Here is a 20,138-nt window from a genome sequence, read left to right as displayed (position 1 = left end):
GAAAGACGTGTATAAATGAGACCTGATGTTTCAAAATATTTCAGAATAACTTAACAACACACATACACACCATAGTTTGGGATTGGGTTTTTTGTCCCCCCCATAAATCTCAAAGTCCAAAAAATTGACTTTTGGCTGTAGTTGGCAGAGCAGGAGAGCTGGTCTTAAATAAAATTATGGAGTAGGCAAAATTTGCCTTAGATAATTTTCCAATTATGTTTTTTTAACTCCTCTTTTTCTGCTGGCCTTTATTTTCTGGGACTCTTTAATTACCTCAGGTTATACAAAGGTTATCCTTTGCTCACCACTACTGCTTCTCAGACAGGACCTCAAGCTCTGGACTTTCCCCTTCCCCATTTCTTTCTTAAAACTTACCCATTTTATTTCCCATTCATGAAATCGAAGAGTCACACAGAATTTCAAAGCCAGAAGATACCTTAGAGATTATCTAGCCCAGGTCTCTCTCTCTCTCTCTCTCTCTCTCTGTCTCTCTCTCTGTCTCTCTGTCTCTCTTTTTGGCAGGGCAATGAGGGTTAAGTGACTTGTCCAGGGTCACACAGCTAGTAAGTGTCAAGTATCTGAAGCCAGATTTGAACTTAGGTCCTCCTGAATCCGAGGCTGGTGTTTTATCCACTGTGCCACCTAGCTGCACCCCCCCCCCAGATGTCTCATTTTATAGATAAAGAAACAAATTTAGAGGAATTATCACTGGTATAAAGCCCAAGAACTCATAAGTAGCTGAGATGGGACTAGAATCCAGGTCTCCAGATTCCTAGGCCAGTGATCTTTCCACCCCTAAAGTCTTCTAGTGGTTGTATTCATATATAGATGTTTATGTGTAAACATGTATATAGTTATTCCTTATGTATCATGGGAGTTAGGGGAACAGTGCCCCCTCCATGTAGAAAATCCTCATAAAATATTTTGGCCCTCTATAACAGAGAAGTCTGAATTTTTTTTTCTTTTATGGGATGTTTACGGTACCATATTGTAAAATTTAAGTATTTTGCCGTAGGCTCTGTGTTGTCTGCTGACCTTTATGTGTCATCTGCAGCTTCTGTAAACTGCTGCCCCCCCAAATTCTCATTTAATTTCTTATGTTGACTCATGTTATATTGACACCACATTGGGAAAAGTCTCAATGTGGAAGGGATAACTGTGACTCCATTTGGAGTTTTCTTGGCAAAGACACTGGAGTAGTTTGCCATTTCCTTCTCCAGCTTATTTTATAGATGAAAAAAGTGAGGCAAACAGGGTTAAATGACTTGCCCAGGTTCACACAACTAGTAAATGTCTGAGGCGAGATTTGAACTCAGAAAGATCAATTTTCTTGACTCCAGAATGGGCACTCTATCCACTGAGCTTCCCGTTTACATAATCTCTGTATATGCTTATACATATATAATGTGTGTATATGTGTAAATAGGCACACAATACATATGTACACATTCTTCTCTAGGTTATCTGCAACATTAATTCCATAAAATCATGGTATTATAAGATTCATAAACATAAAGAATCTGTGGGAGAACATTTGTGTTGAAAATACTGGTCTCTGCAATGCAGAATTTTTTGTAGTGTTAAGAACACTGTTTAATTTCCCAAATGCAATGCAGTATTGTCTTCTTCTCTTTTCAGTTCTTGCTCCTCCTCTTTTGTCTATCTGGGTGCTTGTTTCAAACATATGAAATAATGTTGATGCATAAGCTGTAACTCATTTTATCATGGTCATTTTGATTGAATGATTGATTGATTGATTTTTTTGTCCTGAGTTCTTCAATCAAGTTTCCCAATAGATAATGCATATTTCCTTTGGTATCTGATATAACCAACTGTACTTCTTTCTTTGCTTCTCCATGGAGAACCTATTAGTTTTTCTTCTATTTTGCTGCAACTTTTTTGTTCCTGTTGGTTTTATTTATAGCTCAAATTTCTTTCTCTTTTTTTTTTTTTTAGTGAGGCAATTGGGGTTAAGTGACTTGCCCAAGGTCACACAGCTAGTAAGTGTTAAGTGTCTGAGGCCAGATTTGAACTCAGGTACTCCTGAATCCAGGGCCAGTGCTCTATCCACTGAGCCACCTAGCTGCCCCTATAGCTCAAATTTCAAGGTTGATATGCCTCATCTCCTCCAGCAGGATGTCTACTTGTTGGTCTCTGGGCATGGATCTCATAATTAGAGTATCAACAGTTAAAGTCTATAGAAAATCTTAAAAAAAATCCCTATGAAATTCTTATCATCCTCTCTCTGCTTTTTAGCCTTTCTGCCACTGTCACTGTACAAGTACAAGGTCCATATTTTCTTTTTCTTTTTTTTTCACTCAAGTATTCATCACTAAATAGCCAACCTAGTATGGAGGAGCCCCCTGTACTTAATATAGAGTTACAACTTTGGGGTTCTAACACCTTAATCACAAAAGTGCTTAAAGAAGAGGTAAAAATTGTACTCAAGAGTTACAGTATAGGAAAGGAGACTGAATTGGCCTAAATCTACCCAAAGAGAAGTGTATTGGAGGCAACAGAATTGTGAGTACACTGGGAGATCTAGTCACAAGGTAGTCAAAGCAGGGACATATGTCAAAAATATGGGGGGGGGCGGATCTCAGCTTTTATTAATGCTAAAATAAGTGATAACATCTTTATTCCCTTTGGACCTCACATAGCTTTTTGTTTCTACCTTTGATATACACTTTTAAAAATGTAGTGCAGATTCTGGTGTTTGTGTCAAATCATTCTATTAGACTGTTGGGGTAAAGGATTGGATTTATCTAAATTGTGGGTCTTCAACACCTATTACAAATATTCTACCCATACTGCAAGTGTTTGAAAGTTTTGAATAATTCCTTATATTACCTTTCCCTTAAAAATAGTAAGAATATCTCAATCTTTTATGAACTGATGATTGCCATGAAGTTTTTGGACTGCTTTATTTTAGGGCATTGGGATGAGATATGTGGGCTGCAAAATCCAAATCAGTAATCCATTCTCTCATTTCTAAACTGCACAAAACATTCTACTCCCCACAATTAAAAACAATCAGAATCTACCCTATTAATAATTATGCCTCATAAAAATTATGAGGTAAAATAGTCTTAGCCCCCTCCCCCCCAAACTAACAAGAATGTAGCTAATTGTAATATGGAAAAATTGGGAATCAGAATACTTGAGTTACAGTATTGTCTCAGCTGTTTCCTTTCTGTGGAACCTTAGGCAAATCACCTGACCTTACAGAGCCTTAATTTCTTCATCTGAAAAATGGGAAAAGATGTATCAACTACCTTTTTCACAATATTGTTGCAAGGATAAAATAAAAATGTATGTGAAAATGCTTTACAAATGGAAACCATTATATGAATCTAGGCTACTATCATTACAAAGGGGAATAGAAATCCTGTAACTGAGGTCCCTTGAGCTGCAGGTTGTTACTAACCAGTCACCCTCCTTCTAAGCTGACAGTCTCTCTTCATCAACACTAAGATCCCTTCAAAATGTGAGAGGATTAAAAAGGATGAAAAATAGGTCTTACTTTTCATTTGTGAAAGCCTTTCTACCTAGCAGATGCATGGGTTGTCTGTTTGTACCTACTGAATATTCAATGCATGGATCTTAATATTCTGTATATAATTCTGCATCTGTGGATTTTACAAAGAGGAGATGGCAAGAAATGTAACAAAATCCAAACAAACATTGCCTTTCCCCTATTATTAAAAATCCTTTTGCCAAACATGCTAGAGTTCTTCTATGTGCCACTATTTCTCTGTAGTAATGACACTTCTTTATGTTTATTGCTTTAGAAAACAAAAAAGCTCATCTCAGGGTGGGTGTGGGCATGCTAGAAGCATCTCTTTTTCCTCCGAGAAGAGAATGATTAAGGACAGGGTAAGGAGCATGATGAGGGCAAGTCGTTTTCAGGGAGTGAGTCAGTCTTTGTTACATGAAAGAAATATCTTCAATAAGCTATATTTAATAATTTGCAATTATTCCTTACAGAAAGGTGCTATGATGGCTCACCCCATCTCCCCTTCTAACCTCATGCATCTTCTGCTAGTACCCTTGTTAGTCTCCCTGCTCCTTGCAGTGCTATATTCTCACTCTATGGTTCTGGCATGAGCCCAGTTTTCAACTGACTCAGGGAATGCTGTCAGAAGAATATATATTTGTGGGAGAGTAGAGGGAAATATGCCATTGTCAGCTCTCCTTCATTTTTCCCTTTCCCTCAAGTGAGAGCCACTGGCACGGGCAAAATTGCCAAGTGACAAAGATCTGAAGTAGGCGAGCCTTACATATGAAATAGAGAACTAAATGGATGTCAAGGTTTGGCCTTTTATCAGCCTGTGGACACTCAGACCCTCTCCGATATTACAAGAGGATGCCATGACTTTTTGGCAGCAAAGGGGGTATGTGTGTGGTTAGAAGAGACTCTCAGTGTTCTGATGACAGACTTTATAGTTATCTCCTGGGAAAGTGGGCAATCAGCAGTTTGTCAAGTTAAAAATCCAAAAGGAGGAAGCCAACCTAGAGTCTAACATTTTGACTGGTTCCTCTGTCATTCATTTTGATTTGAATCTTCTTGAAGATTTTCCTCTTCACCATCAGTGCTCTTGTCTCCTCTCCTCCTCCCCACCCCCAACAATAAATCTTGCCACTTCAATGTTTGAGGGCTACTTTTCCGACTTTAATATCCAAAAGAGGCTGATTAGGGATGGTATTTTGTAAATGTAAGCCTCATAATAAGCTGAGGTTATCTTTATTCAGATGAATAGGTACATGATTAAAGCATAGATCCTATCTCTTTGAAAAAGAAATATTCAATTTGAAAGGTATGGATTGTTAGTGTGATGTTTAAAATCTAAATTGTGGTCGCCTTAAATCAGAAGCTTCAGCACCAGTCTAGCCCAGAGTTCCAGCCTGGTTGGGTTCTTCCTAAGTCCTCCTCCAGGAGCCTGCTTTAATCAGGAACACACTAGCAAGCTGTTTGTGGAAGCTTTTTATAGATCTGGAACAGAGGCAGTCCTTACACACTGCTTCAAGGTGATTGGTCATCCAAATCCATTGGCTTTGAAGGTGTTCTCAAGTTCTCTAGTTTCTGAGAACAACACCTTCTTAAGGGATAGCCAGGTGTGATTACAATCTAATTAACTTGAAGTAGGCTTAATCAGCAGTCAATCATTATCACTTGATTCACTCAGTATAGATTACTTTCCAGGCGGGTCTTTGAGTATCTGCTAAATCCCATTATTTCATCACATTCCGCGCGTGCTTCCCCCCCCTTTCTTCTAGGAACAGGTGTTCCTAGATGAAACAGTAAAAAAATAATTAAGTCTTTGGAAGTCTTTTCTCAGTTCTCTTGTCTTCTTGGAGTGGTAAGATATCATCAGGAGGAAGCTGGATCTTCTTCTTTAACTGTTTGAATTGCTGGATTTTTTACTAAACCTTAGCATAGCATTGTCAATGATCAAATTTAATACATTCCATTACATTCCCTCCTTTATATAATAAAGGGTTTAGATAGTTATGCAATCTATAACACTTCTTATCACCATGTGTCTGGATCAAAGTCAAATTTAGTAACGTGTTCATGACACCTGAAAATGTTATGGAAAGGTTATCATACCACATCTCATGGTTTCAAGGAGAGTGAGGTTGGTGACTTTGCACAGCCCTCCCTCAGTTAAATCCTGTTCACCAAAATTCATGACATCACCTCCTGATGTTGTGGTCATCTTTGAGAATGAAGGACAAACAACAATCCTTTGTCCAATGTCTCTTGTTAACCTTTAAAATTTGTAGACTAAGAAATTGATAGTCATAGGAATAGATCATGCCTCTAGGGTACCTTCCATCTCCAAATCTACAATCCTATCATGATGATAGAAATTTTGAAGTGATTAAGAGGTCAATTAAGGGAGTTTTTTCATCAGATGGCATTACTCCTCTCTAAAAAGTAGGTGGTAAGGGCATTTAAGAGTGTTGAGGGTTATGGTGGGGTTAGGAATGTGAGGAGATAAGAAGAGGTTTAGAGGACATCTTGTGAGACATGTGATAAAACTCAATATTTATATGCAAAAGAAATGCCAAGAAGCCAATGAGGCTAGGCTGAAGTAGTATCCTACATATTAAGAATGTAGGAAATCAACATGTCTCTATGACTTTCTCTGGCAATCTTTAGGAGATAGGAATCAGGAAAGGCAGTCTGTTATGGTCAAAAGATAACTGAATTTGGAGTTAGAGAACATGGATACAAATCTAGGTTCGACTAACTACCTCTGTGATATATAGCAATTGTTTAATCACTTTGTTTCTTCACTTATAAAATAAAAATTCTGAATCAACTGAATTCTAAGGCACCTTCTAACTATGAATATATGTTCTTATGTGTGGAGAAAAGATAGTGGAAGTTACCTAGGACTGAGGATTAGTAGATCAAGAGGGTGAGGGATTCTAAGGAAGTAGTAGCATGTCAAAGAAATGGCTGTCTATGGAATTTAGCATTGTTAGGAAAGTAAGAGAATCAGAAAAGAGGTGATATGCTGGAAGAATAAGTAAGGAAAAAAGGCCATGGGAAATATGAAGAGCAAGTTTAGGAGGAATGAGTGACTAGGTGGAATGACATGGAGTTGCTGTTAGAGAAGGAAAATTTCAGAGTATTGGATCTTGGAGATATAACAATATCAAGTGCTGGCAAGTCCTACAGCCCAAGGTCCATGGGATAAATGTATCCTACATAATTCCTGGAGTATATGTGTATAGAGGATAACCAGTTGCCTACCATTATTTTTGTGTTGCTAACTCTATCAAGCAAGCAAGTTGGCATAAATTAGGAGTTGTAGTGTAAAGAATCAATTCAAGCCCCCAAGAGAGATTTCCCATCATCTGTCTCACAAGTGAGAAATTACATGTTCTCATATGAGGTATGTCTATGTTTGTATGTAGTTTAAGTGAGATAGAATTAGAAGTCACTGGAGTAGAAGAGGGACAAGAACTTCAAGGGCAGGATACTTGAGGAATCATTAATATAAGGACAATTAAAGTTTCTGAAGTTGAAAATGCAGTGGATGGGAAGACAGGTCTTGAAATCATTAAGGAAGGGAGGGGATTATCCTAGAGGTTTGTGCATTAGTGCCTAAGGGAAAGATGGAGAGAGGATATTGCATAGCCTACTAGAATCAACCTCAAAATGGATGACCAACTGAGCAATGGAAGAGACTATAGAAGGGACAAGAAAAATATGGATCCTCATGATTTACTAAGAAGATTGTCAAGGAGTGAGTGAAGAAGAAAACTCTTGGATTAGGGTGCTAGAGATGCTGTCTTTTCAGAATTTATCATTTTGTAAGTGGAAGAAGTAGTTGAAGGAGGAAAAGAAGTTTATAGGGTATAGGGATTAATTTTTTTTGCATGTGTCATTGATACCTTTGGCAATTTGGTAAAGTCCATGGATTCTTCAATATAATGCTTTTAAGAGGGGGATGATTTATGACATTACATTTCTTTTCGGTATTACTGAGTTGTTTAAAATCTCTGTTTTTATTTTATTAATCTTGTTACTTTATATGTTTTTAAAAATATTCATCCATTTCATTTGTTGGTTTTATTAGTATATAGTTGGACAAGATAATTTCTAATAATATCCTTTATTTCTTCCATATTTGTTGAGAATTCATTTTCATTTTTTATATTGGTAGTTTTTTCTTTTTCTTGTTCTTTAATTAAATTACCAAATGTTTTTTCTTAAGTTTTTTAAAAAAACAGGTTCTACTTTTGTTTATTAATTTGATGATTTTTAAACTTTTTTTTTATTTTCAGGATTTCTATTCTGGTGTTTACTTAGGGTTCTAAATTTTTTTTTCTAGTTTTCTAGTTGCATGCCAAATTTGTTGATCTATTCCTTTGCTTTTTTTGATGATAGGGTTTATACAAAATTTCACATGAGTATGAGAATTCAGCTGAATTCTCCAGCATTCAGGATGTTGGTTCATTGTTGTTGTTATCTTTAATTAAATTATCAATAATTTCTATGATGTGTTCTTGCATTAATTTGAGTTTTACATTTTAATATATATTTAATTTTTATAAAGTTATCATGTACAGATGAAAATATGCATACATTTTTCTATTCCTAACCAAAATCACCAGAGTTTGATCATAGCTAACTCTGTTTTTATTCAGCTTCTTAAATTTTTTCTTACTTTTTCATTACATTTGCTTAGATTTGAAAGGAATACATCGAGAGCTCTCATTATTTTCCCCTGTAATTCATTTAGGTCTTCATTAATTTTTAAAAGCTATACCATTTAGTATTTAAAGTATTTAAAAGCTATATTAATTACATATGTGAATTATTGACATTAATTTTTTATCTATGGTGCATTTTAAAACGAAATCTACTTTTGCTTTTGCTTTGTGTAAAATCATGACTGATTCCTGTTCTCTCTCTCTTTTTTTTGTTTTTTTTTTTTTAGTTCAACTAAAGCAAAATAGATTTTGCTCCAGCTCCTTATTTTCGTTCTGAATAAGTCTTTAGGTTTCAGGTGTGTTTCTTATAAACAACAAATTATTGGATTCTGCTTTCTAATCCATTCTGTTATCCTCTTCTATTATCTGAGTGAATTCATCCCCTTCACATTCACAGCTATGATTATTAATTGTGTCTTGTCCTCCAAATGATTCTCTTACACTTTTTCCTTTCTTTGTTACTTGTTTCCTCTTTATAAAGGAGAGAGTCATGGGATTGGAGTGTGCTCAGCACTAAAGCTGTCTGCAATCAGCTCCATTCCCCTGATCAACCTAGACTCTAATCACAGGCTCTCATCCTTTCTCTCTTTTTAATTTCCTCTTCATTATCCCCTTTCTGAACTAAGGGTTTGTTTTGTTTATAATTAATCTCTTCCTGAATATGCTCACCTTATTTTCTTCTTTTTCCTCTCCCTGTTTCCTCTTGCTTCCACATAGGGACCAATGTAGTTCTACTTCAAATTCTTTATCTGCATGTGTTTCCAGGTCACTACTCAGTCTATCACATTTCTTAGATCTTTATTGGAGTAAATGTGGAAGGATCTGGGCTACACTGCTTCTCCCTACTCGACCATTTTGGTTGGTCTCATAATGTTTTCATAAGTGTTAAATAAAATATATAGGATTACAGAGGAAAAAAATTCATGTCCCCCCGGTTAAAAAGCCTGGTAGCAGAAGGGGTTAAAAAGAGGTGGTTAATGTGGATTGTATCTAGTGAGGGGCAGGACGGAGAAAATTGGTCATGAAAACTTGAGTTGTGGAGAGTTTCACCTAGAATTACTATTCAGGATAATGTGGATTTGAGAAATCAAGTTTGGAAAGCATATGGGAAGGGAAGTGGTCTATTCTAGGGTTCCAAAAATTGATTAGAATAAGATATCAGAGAGGTAGTTTGGATTTATATGATCTGGAATGTTGAGATGGCAATGGAATTCTGCTGGCAGTCAGTATAGCATCCTATGGTGAGGAAACATAGCAGAAGAATGAAAAATGTGGGATATGAAATATCTTGGAATTTCAAACTAGAAAGGATCTTGAAGGTGATCTAGTCCAACACAATCTTTATACAAATGAAACTGAAGTCCTCGGATGTGAGATGACTTGTCTAAGACAATGCAGATAGTAAGAAGTAGCACTGAATTCTAAGTGGAATTTCCTGATTCCAAACCAAGTGCTCTCAATGATTAATTAATCACTTTACTTAATATGTTTATTTAATTTATGTGTTTATTAATCATCCACTATGGACCAGGCACTGTGCTAGGCACTGGGGATAAAGCCACAAAGGCCCCTTCTCGGTATGATTCTCTAAGAGTTCTATAATGTACAACTCTGGAATTAGCTTCTTACCAGTGAACTAAATAGCCATTAGAAATTACTTAGTTGATATTTCCTCGATGAATAACATTTGGGAGATTGCATGCATTGCCTTGCAAATTCTTTAAGTTCAAGGCAGTTGTTCAGCTTAATAATGAAACAGAAAGCGAGCTATGTCCCACAAAACGTAAATGAGAACCTCTCAGATATCTCCAAAATGATCATTTTTATTATATTACATAGATCATACAGGGAGCCAGTGCTAGATTTGGAGTCAGAGAACATGAGTGTGAATCCTGTTCTCCCACTAATTCCCTTTTTTAGAAGCCCCAGCTAATGACTGCTTCCTCTATATTACCTTATATCTACTTCATTTATGTATTATATGTATTTACATATATATTCTCTCCTCAATTAGAATATAAGCTCCTTGAGGGTAAAGACTATTTCTGATTTTTCTTTGTATCATTAGTGCTTAGCATGGCATCTAGCACATAGCAATAACCAAAAAAATGCTTGCTGATGGATTTTAGACTTTGTGCATGGTCATCTAACCTTCCCATACGTTGTTTTCTTCTTCTATAAATTTGGAAGGTGAACATAGAATGTTCTTTAAGGTTTCTTTCAGCTCTAAATCTATGATTCTATGAAAGAAGTATAGTATGAATGCACAATTTTACCCATAGGATAGTTTTTCCTGTTTTCTTATTTTCAAAATGATTTGTAGTGAACATATTGAAAAAGGAAAGGAAAAATTTCAACTTGAGAATGTCACATCACTCTGAAAATGAATGATGGCTCTTGGCATTGTCCCAGATGTGCTTAAGAGGTCATAATTTGTGCTAATTCAGGGGTAATTTCAGAATGTCTAGACTGTGACCACATAGCAAAGCATAGAATGTGAAGATGGGAATAGTCTGGTCACATTGGCCTATGCAAAATGCACCCAACTGATTACATTGAATTTAAGAGTGACCTGGTCGTTCAAAGTAGTAACAATTTTAGAAGGAAATTTGCAATAAACATAAATATTAAGAATATATCATCTCTTTTTTGCACACTAATCTTTATTTTGGTGGTAGGTAGATGAGAAAGCATGGAACAGTATGAATTTTTTTTTGGTATAGGGATTTCAGTGAGAAAAGCTACCCAGCAATGTAGATTGCCACATACTCTACAACTTAGAGTTTGAGAGAATTCTTTGGGGGCAAGAAGATATTAAGTGACGTCTGGTATCACATAGTCAGGATAGCTAGTGGTAGGAGGTGAACCATACTTCTTGGACTTATCATACTCAGTCTTATTCTATGTTTTCTGCATGCACATCTTCTTATTTCCACAATTTTATAAGCCCTAGAGAGATTAGATGGGGTTTTACTTCTCTTGATGTCTCTCCTAGGGCCTAGCAAAATGCATTGTATAGTATAGGTGCTAAATATGTTTTTATAGAATGAATAAAAGAATTATGGTATGAATGAATTATTTTTAACAATCTCAACTTTTAGTACTCTAGGAAATGTTTGATTTAGGAAATATATTTGATAATAAATTATAGTTGGAATTATCTATTTGTATTTTTCCTACAGGTTACTGAAGATTTTTTAGGAGGGAATTAACATGGTCAATTTGTGGCTAAGGTAGATTGTTTTGGTTGACATATGGAGCATGGATTAGAGGAGACCATAGGATCAAGGAGACCAATTAGGAGACTATTACAATAGTCTTGATGAAAGCTGATAAGGGCCTGAACTAGCATGGTGATCCAAAGGAGAAGAGAAAAGGGGATGAATTCAAGAGACATTATGGAAGTAGAATTGAAAATACTTGGTACCTGATTAGATATGACTTTTGATGGATAGTGAAGAGTTGATGATGACTGACATTATGAAGCTGGGTAATTCGAAGGATGGTACTTACTCTAAAATGAAATAGGGAAGCTTGGAAGAGGTAAGGTTTCAGGAGAGGAAATGAGTTCAAATTTTTTTTTTTTTTTTTTTTTTAGTGAGGCAATTGGGGTTAAGTGACTTGCCCAGGGTCACACAGCTAGTAAGTGTGTTATGTGTCTGAGGCCGGATCTGAACTCAGGTACTCCTGACTCCAGGGCCGGTGCTCTATCTACTATGAGTTCAATTTTTAACGTGCTGAGTTTGAGAAAGGAACATGTAGGTGGAGATATCTGTCCAGTAGTTGACAATTGACAATGTGGTTTTAGATTTCAAAGAAATAGATGATTACTTGTTGGAGATGCAGAAAAGGATTCGTGGTCTAGGTTAGAGCTGGACTAATTGTTTTTAATTATGATTATATAATAAATAACTATGATTATATAACCTATTCTTTATAAAATTCCATCTTTTTCACATTGGATTTGGTGTAAGAGTCAATGACCAGTTGACAAGCATTTAATAAATGTTTATTATGTAGGCACTGTGCTAAGTTCGGGCTATACAAACATGAATAAAAATACAGTTTCTGATGTCAAAGTCTCTGATGTTACATTCTAATAAATAAAAGAGAGCTAAAAATAGGGGGTGGGGTGAATAGAGAAGGCAGTGCATCACAAGAGAATGATAACGAAGTCAAGAGAATCAGAAGCAGAGCTTCAAGAGGAAATAAAGGCTGGCTGGCCTGTGCCCTTCCACAAAATGGGGATATTTGGAAGAACAAGTTAATGTGAGAACGGGGGCAACCAGGGTAGAAGGATGTAAGATTTGGGTTCAAATATTCACTTTACTACTTACTAGCTATGTAATCTTGGGCAAATCACTTCACCTAACTGGGCCTCTGTCCTCTGGAGGAGTTTGGATAGGGTGTTCCAAATAATGATCCTAAGATTTACATCAGTTCTCTTATCTTAGTAGATATGAATTATTACAGAGAAAATACCTTAGAGAATCATGAAGCCCAAAAGTGTGCCCAAAGTCACAACTAATTTCTTCCTTTCTTTCTTCTTTTTTTTTTTTAACGGGGCAATGAAGGTTAAGTGACTTGCCCAAGGTCATTCAGCTAGTAAGTGTCAAGTGTCTGAGGTCAGATTTGAACTCAGGTCCTCCTGAATCCAGGGCTGGTGCTTTATACACTGTACCACCTAGCTGCCCCCCACAACTAATTTATAACAAGATTGAGATCAGTACAATAGAGTGAATGAAGAAACAAATGGATAGTCAGATAAAAATGTAAATATAAGGTATTGTTACCCCAAATATCTGAATAATTGTGAAATCTGAAGTGCATAGAAAAGCTTAGAGTTGAAGAAGTGAAACAAATTGATGAAAGGGGATTTTGAGTTCATTTCCCCCACTAAAGTCTAGAATCACTTTTTTATGGTAATGTGTAGAAGTGTAAGGGAAATGAGAGATTAAAAAACATTTGGGGGAAAGCATCTCTTCTGAACCTCATTACAACCTTTTGATGTAGATATTGTAGCTAAAGTAATCACAGTTTTATATAGGAGGAAACAAAGGCTTGGAGATGTTAAAAGATTTGCCTAGCAAGCTCTTCTCATTTTATAGAGAAATAAACTGAGGATCCATGCACTTGGAGAACCTCATTTATTCCTGGATTTCTCCTCCTCTTAGTCTGCATTTGCTGGCCACACTGGTGAAACTTCCACCTTGAGGCCTACTCTCCTGGATGGTGACTCCATTCCAGGCTTCATACAGGTCTAAATTAACTTTCTAGACTCTATCACCTGTGTTGAACCCTCTTACCTGCTCCGCTATATGTATTCTCCTTCATTAAAATGTTAGCTCTTTAAAAGAAACAAAAAACAAAAACAAACAAAAACAAAAAAATAGTTAGTTCTTTGAGAGACTATCTCCTTTGCTAAAATTTATCTTCCCAGTGCTCAACATAAATATAGTAGTCACTTAATAAATTATCTCTTTCTCTCTTTTTCACACATACACACACACACACAGAGCTGATTGGTGCAATGGATAGAGTGCTAATCCTAGAATCAGGAAGACCCGAATTCAAATCTGGATTCAGATACTTCCTAGCTATGTGACTTTGGGCAAATTACTTAATTTTCTCGTCTCCATTTCCTTAACTGTAAAATGGACACAATAATGGCACCTACTTCCCAGGTTTCTGTGAAGGTCAAATGAAGTAATATTTATAAAATACTTAGCACAGTGCCTGTCACAAAGTAGGTGTTCTATAAATGCTAGAGATTATTATTATTATTATTGTCTTTCTGATTATCTATCTATCTATCTATCTATCTATCTATCTATCTATCTATCTATCTATCTATGAATGGCAGAAGAAAGAATTTTTTCCTCCACTGGGTAAAGCTACATCTTTGGTTTCTAAATGTGTGATTAGAATCAGCCTGTTTTACCTTTGGGTAGACAAATGAGCTTTAGTATGAGTTAAACACCTACTGGTAGTGAGGGAAATGCAGCTCAATAAGCTGTTAATTAGAAATCGTTTGCTAAACACAGGTATCTGTCAATACAGGTGCCAATAGCTTAGGGAAAACATATCATGCTGCTATTCTCACAGGGAAATGGATTCAATTGAAATGATAGGCCAACTTAATGAAAATGGCGCTGTGAGGGTGCAGAGATGGTAGAGCTGGTCTTGTTTCCTTTTCAAATGGTTGTCCTGCCCCACCCCTCCCTCCTGAAGTATAAGGGTTCAGTCAAGAACTTTTATTCTTCAGAGACCATTTTAATTTCTCTGGAGGGACTACAGGTAGACAGTAGATGTCACTGCTCTGAAATGTTAAGGTCAGATTTTATCATTATTCTTATTAGCTAAAAGATGCTTTGCAAATCACAAAATTTTCCAATCATTCTTGAAAGCACATACAATAAGCTCAGGCTCAACCTATTGTTTAACAGACACTCTAGAACATGAATATAGATTCTGTCTTCCTGATTCTATCAGTTAATAAACAAATAGCAAATACTATGTGCAAAGCGCTTTGGGAGAGGGCACAAAGAGGTCTAAAGAGCAAATTCTAAAGTATTTACAATTTAATTGGGAAGATTATTTATAGAATCAAAGCTGGAAAAGACTTGAGAAACCATCTAGTCTAGGTAACTGAGTCTCAGCCAGGTTAAATGACCTGTCCAAGGACATGTAAGTAGTGACAGGATCAGGATTTGGACCCATGTCCTCAGGCTCCAAAACCAATGTTTTTTCTACTGCATTATCATGCCTCAAGGGATTGTTTTTAACCAATCCAATACATCCAAATGCCTTAATCATTATAATACAGTTTTATGAAAATAATTCAGCTATTTAAAAACTATTATTAGTGTTCTATCATGGGCAGATTAGAGTAGAAACACTTAGTCTGACAACCAAGAGGCTTAATAATCTGGTTACTATTTAACTTTCCTATCCTTTTTCTTACCTCCTCAAATACCTGTCTTCCTTCAAGTCTCAGCTAAAATCTTACATTCTACCAGAAGTCTTTCAGGACCCCCCCTTAGTGTTAGTGTCATCCCTTTGTTGATTATCTCCAGTATATACTGTCTATATCTTATTTGTATTTAGTTGTTTCCATTTTATCTATCCCACTAAACTATGAGTGAAAGACCCTGAGAGTGTTGTTGCTATTCAGTTGTTTAGGTGTGTCTGACTCTTTGTGACCCCAGTGACCATAGCATTCCAGGACCTATTATGCTTCACCATCTCTTAATGTCTTTCCAAGTTCATGTTCATTGTTTCTATGGCACTCTAGCCATCTCATTCTCTGCCATTCCCTTTTCATTTTGACTTCAATCTTTCCCAACATCTGAGTCTTTTCCAATGAATCCTGTCTTCTCATTTTATGGACAAAGTATTTAAATTTGAACTTCAGCATTTGACCTTCCAGTGAATAGTCTGATTTAATTTTTTAAAGTATTGATACATTTAATAAATATTTATTGACTTACTGACTCTAGGCAAATGCCAACACATTTCCCCACACTTGACAGTTAGATTCCCACTATTGGGTCTGCTTGCTTTGTACTAATAGCTTAGACAACCTTTAAAATCCAATTCAAGTATTACCTCCTATCTGAAGGTATGTTATTATATTAAGTAGAAGTGAATAGCATAGTGAAGTCCATATAAGGATGGTAGGTCACATCTATAAATGAATAAGCAGATGAGAACTGAGGCAATAAGATGGGCCAACAAGCTTATCTTAAAAGGAAATAAATAAGAAGATTCTAGTGTTATTGGTTCTAAGATATGTTTCATAAGTCTATGACCATCTTCCAGTAGTTGGTGATGATTTTCTAAGAGAGAGGTTTTCAATGTGGGGTCTGTGAACTTAAAAAATATGTGTCTTCCAATATAATTTGTTTCCTTTGTAATTTTTTGTATTTTATTTTAAGTATTTAAAAACATTCTGAAAAGGGGTCCAAATGCTTCACCAGACTGCCAAAGGCATCCATAGATGCTACCAGACTGTCAAATGGGTCCATTACACAAAAAAGTTAAAAACCTTGATCTAGGGACTTCTCTAGGTTGGTTCTTGGATAGCATTTGTAGTCTGTCATGGTATCAGACCTTACTGAAAGTCCTTCTCATTCAATACCTGCTTGGTATTGTAGTACATTGGTATAACCATCAACAACCCAATGCTACCTCCTTACTTTGATGAAGCATCTGAATATAACTTTTATGGAGACTTTCAAGGTAATGTGTAGAGGACCAGTTTCTCCTCCTCCTCCTCCTCCTCCTCCTCCTCCCTCTTCTTCTTCCTTTTCCTCTTCCTTTTCCTCTTCCTCTTCCTCCTCATTTGACTTTTTGTCTCATTGAGTCTGGTTATTCAGGCTCAGTTTTACTCCATTATTGTTCTCTGAGTCACATGGCAATCTGAATAGAAATTTTCTAAAATCTAATTACTGAAAAGGCATTTTACAGAAAAGAATCATTTTATTTCCCCCCCTCAATTCCTTATTAGTGGTTTCAGATTTAGGAAGTCATTGGCATCCAGAAGAAATTTATTAAACACCAAAGTATTTCACATATTCCCTTCAAATTTGTCAGTCAAAATTGCTCAGTCTCTTCTAGATCGGCTCACATTGGTTTAGGACCCACAAAATAGCTCTGCCAGCAGTAAAGACAAAGGAATAGACAGAAAATGACTTCATTTGAAAGATCCTTGAATGAAGCAAAAATATTAATAAAACAGTGAATAATCCCTATCTCATGATAAATCACCTGCTTCTAAGAGCATGGATAGTCCTTGTAGCATACACTGAGCAAACAAAGAAATTATGTCAAGATGACATCTGTTTCTTGCACAGAACATGTCGGGAGTCATAAGATTTTGAATATGATGCAGGTCTGAACATAATTAACTACCCTTTCAGGCAATGGGAGAATAGAACTTTATTCCTATTCTCCTCCCCCTCCACTCTTCCCTCCCCACTCCCAACTCTAGTCTCCAGTCACTCTAATGCTCTTCAGTTGATTTAACTCAACTTCAACTGCAATTAGCAGTGAATTCAGCCTGAAGAATAAAGGTGAGTGAAAAACATCTCATGTTCATGCTCTTTTCCCACTTCAGCCAATCACCTTGGAGGCATTGAGGTGAAACGAGAGTCAAAGGACAGGAGACAGTCTCTGCCTCAAATGAGTCATCAATTGAATATGGAAGGTGGAATTACCAGAGGTATAAAAAACATGTTTTCCAGTCATTCCTTGGAATGTGTGTTAAGAATTCATCCCTCTTCTCTGCAGCAAACCTGATGTTTCCCCTGAATATTGCTACTTTGTCTGCATGGGGTTGTGAAGAATCACAGAATCATAGAATTTTAGAACTGAATGTGATATTACCTAGACCAAATCTCTCATTTTACAGATGTGGATACTGAGGCCCACACAGTCATTGTCTTGTCCATGATTATAAAGGCAAATATTAAGAACTGTGATTTTATGATGAACTGACGGGACTCAAGTAACTGAAGAAGAAATTATTCAATTAACAAATAGTGAGTATCTATAATGTTCAAGGTCTTTTGGGGGATTTTATTTGTTTCCACCTGTGTTTCTTCTCTTTTAAAAAAATTAATGTTTTGTTTTTATATGACAAATATTTAAAGATTCTCCCTACTCTGTGAGAATAAAAAAAGAAACACAATTAAGTAAAAATAATACTACAATAACCTCATCAGAAAGTATGTTCAACATTTCATATTTCTAGTACCCTCAGCTCTCTATTTTTTCTTTTAATTAACAGAAATCTATTTTCTTTCCCTTTGACGTTGGACTTAGGGTTATCACTGGAAAAAAGAAAGAAAAAGTAATTTTTTATAATGAATATGCATAGTCAAGCAAAACAAATCCTCTTATTCTTCCTCTCTGTGTACACACATATAAATACATACCTCTGTTGTTCAGTCGTTCTCAGTCACGTCTGATTCCTTGAGATCTGCATTTGAGGTTTTCTTAGCAAAGATACTGGAGTGTTTTGCCATTTCCTTCTCCAGCTCATTTCCAGATGAAGAAGCAGGCAAACAGGGTTAAATGACTTACCCAGGGTCACATAGGTAGTAAGCGTCTGAGGCCAGATTTGAATTCACAAGGAAGAACCTTCCTGACTCCAGGCATGATACTATTCTCTACACCACATAGCTGCCCCATCAGATTGTTTACTAACTTTCTATGTAAGAGTCTAGAATAGTTTTGGTAAACTTTTTAGTTGGGGATTAAATCAGCCTGTCCTATTAAGGCTGTCCCCAAATACCCGCAAAAGGCAAGTTTGGTTCCATATTGATTTACTCAGATTTTTGGGTTGGTTTATAAGCTTGATAAATACAGTCCTGAAATGCAGAACCAGCAGTTGAGGCAGGCCTACTTAGAATTAGCCTAATCATCTAAGACACTGCTAAAATTATATGCCCTGATAGTGCTAACTTTGAAGTTTCAACCGGTATCTTGTATTTCAACATGGCCAGATACTATTATTCTATGCTTCTTTTGCATTCTACACACACACACCCCGACCTAGACATGCACACACACGTACATATATGTAAATGTGTATATGCATATATGTGTATACACACATACATATATATGTTGAATTCAATGCAGAAAGGCTGCAAATCTTTGTTAAAACTTAGTTTATGTAGCTTATCCACCAGCCAACTTCTTTACAGCAAATAAATTATTTGATTCTAATCATTCTTTGAATTGCTGCATAATCTTTGTTTTTATAATTCTTCTAAACACTAATCCTAAAATAGGGTTTTTCTTCATCTTAAGATCTGATAGTATTTCTTAGATCCCCTGAAGATTATTTCTTTGAGAATCAGATTTATATATATGTATGCATATAAATATATATGTATGTATGTGCACACACATGTGTGTATTTGCACGCACACATACATACATACACACACATATATATCATGTTGAACCCTGAATCTATCTACTTTCTGGATAGTTTCATCATAACCCCTTGGAATCATGAGTTGTCCTTTTTTGGGGGTAACAATTCTCATATCTTTCCAAGAATTGAGCATTTATTAAGAATCTACTATGTTCCATGGAATTGTACTAAGTAAGCACTTCAAAAATATGATCTCATTAGATTCTCACAACAACCCTGTGTAATAAATGCTTTTATTGTACCCATTTTACAACTGAGAAAACTGAGACAAAATAAGTTTAATGACTTAATAAACAGCTATTAAGTGTCTAAGACTAGTTGAATTCATCTTTTGCACTTCAGGCCCTGTACTCCATTGCAACTGCTTATATGCCCTAGAGATAAAGTTGTTTGTTTTTATAGTTATTGTTGTTGTATAAATTTTACTCTTGGTTCTGTTCATTTTATCCTTTATCAGTTTATAAAAGTTTTCAAATGTTTAAAATTTTTATGTAGATATTGTAGCATAAGCTGTTTTTTAAAATTCTGATTCTGCTCACTTCATTTTGCATCAGTTCATATTTTTTTCCATGACTCTTTGAACTCACCTGTTTCCTCATTCCTTTTGGCATGATGGTATGACCTTACATCCATAGATATCCCAACTTATTCAGCCATTTCTCATTTAATGAACATGCTTTTAGTTGTCAGTTCTTTGCTACCACAAAAAGAACTATAAGAATCTTTCCTCTTTCTTTGATGCATTTTTTGAGTATAGACCTAACAGTGGTATAATTGCGTCAAAGGGCATTCCCTATTTAGTAACTTTTTTTGTTTATAATCCCGAATTATTTTCCAGAATGCTTATATCCATTAATAGGGTATCAATGTTCCTGTGTTTTCCCAGTCTCTTTTGAATTGATTATTTTCCTTTTTTTATAGTCATTCTCAAACTAGTAAGTATGAAATAGAATCTAAG

The 20,138-nt window shown here is 35.8% G+C and overlaps 1 long non-coding RNA gene across 1 annotated transcript in view; it reads left to right on the top strand.

The window, feature by feature from the left end:
• LOC122745623 overlaps positions 1-20,138 on the top strand; it is a 106,709-nt gene that overhangs the window by 25,386 nt on the left and 61,185 nt on the right. The window contains exon 2 of the long non-coding RNA XR_006355477.1: positions 17,645-17,774. This is a non-coding gene — a long non-coding RNA (uncharacterized LOC122745623). The remainder of the gene's footprint in view (positions 1-17,644; positions 17,775-20,138) is intronic.

This window comes from Dromiciops gliroides, chromosome 3, assembly GCF_019393635.1.
Source record: "Dromiciops gliroides isolate mDroGli1 chromosome 3, mDroGli1.pri, whole genome shotgun sequence".
In the NCBI taxonomy this organism is placed as follows: Eukaryota; Metazoa; Chordata; class Mammalia; order Microbiotheria; family Microbiotheriidae; genus Dromiciops; species Dromiciops gliroides.
The sequence above is the reverse complement of the archived record's forward strand: the minus strand, read 5'-3'. Positions and strand labels throughout refer to the sequence as shown.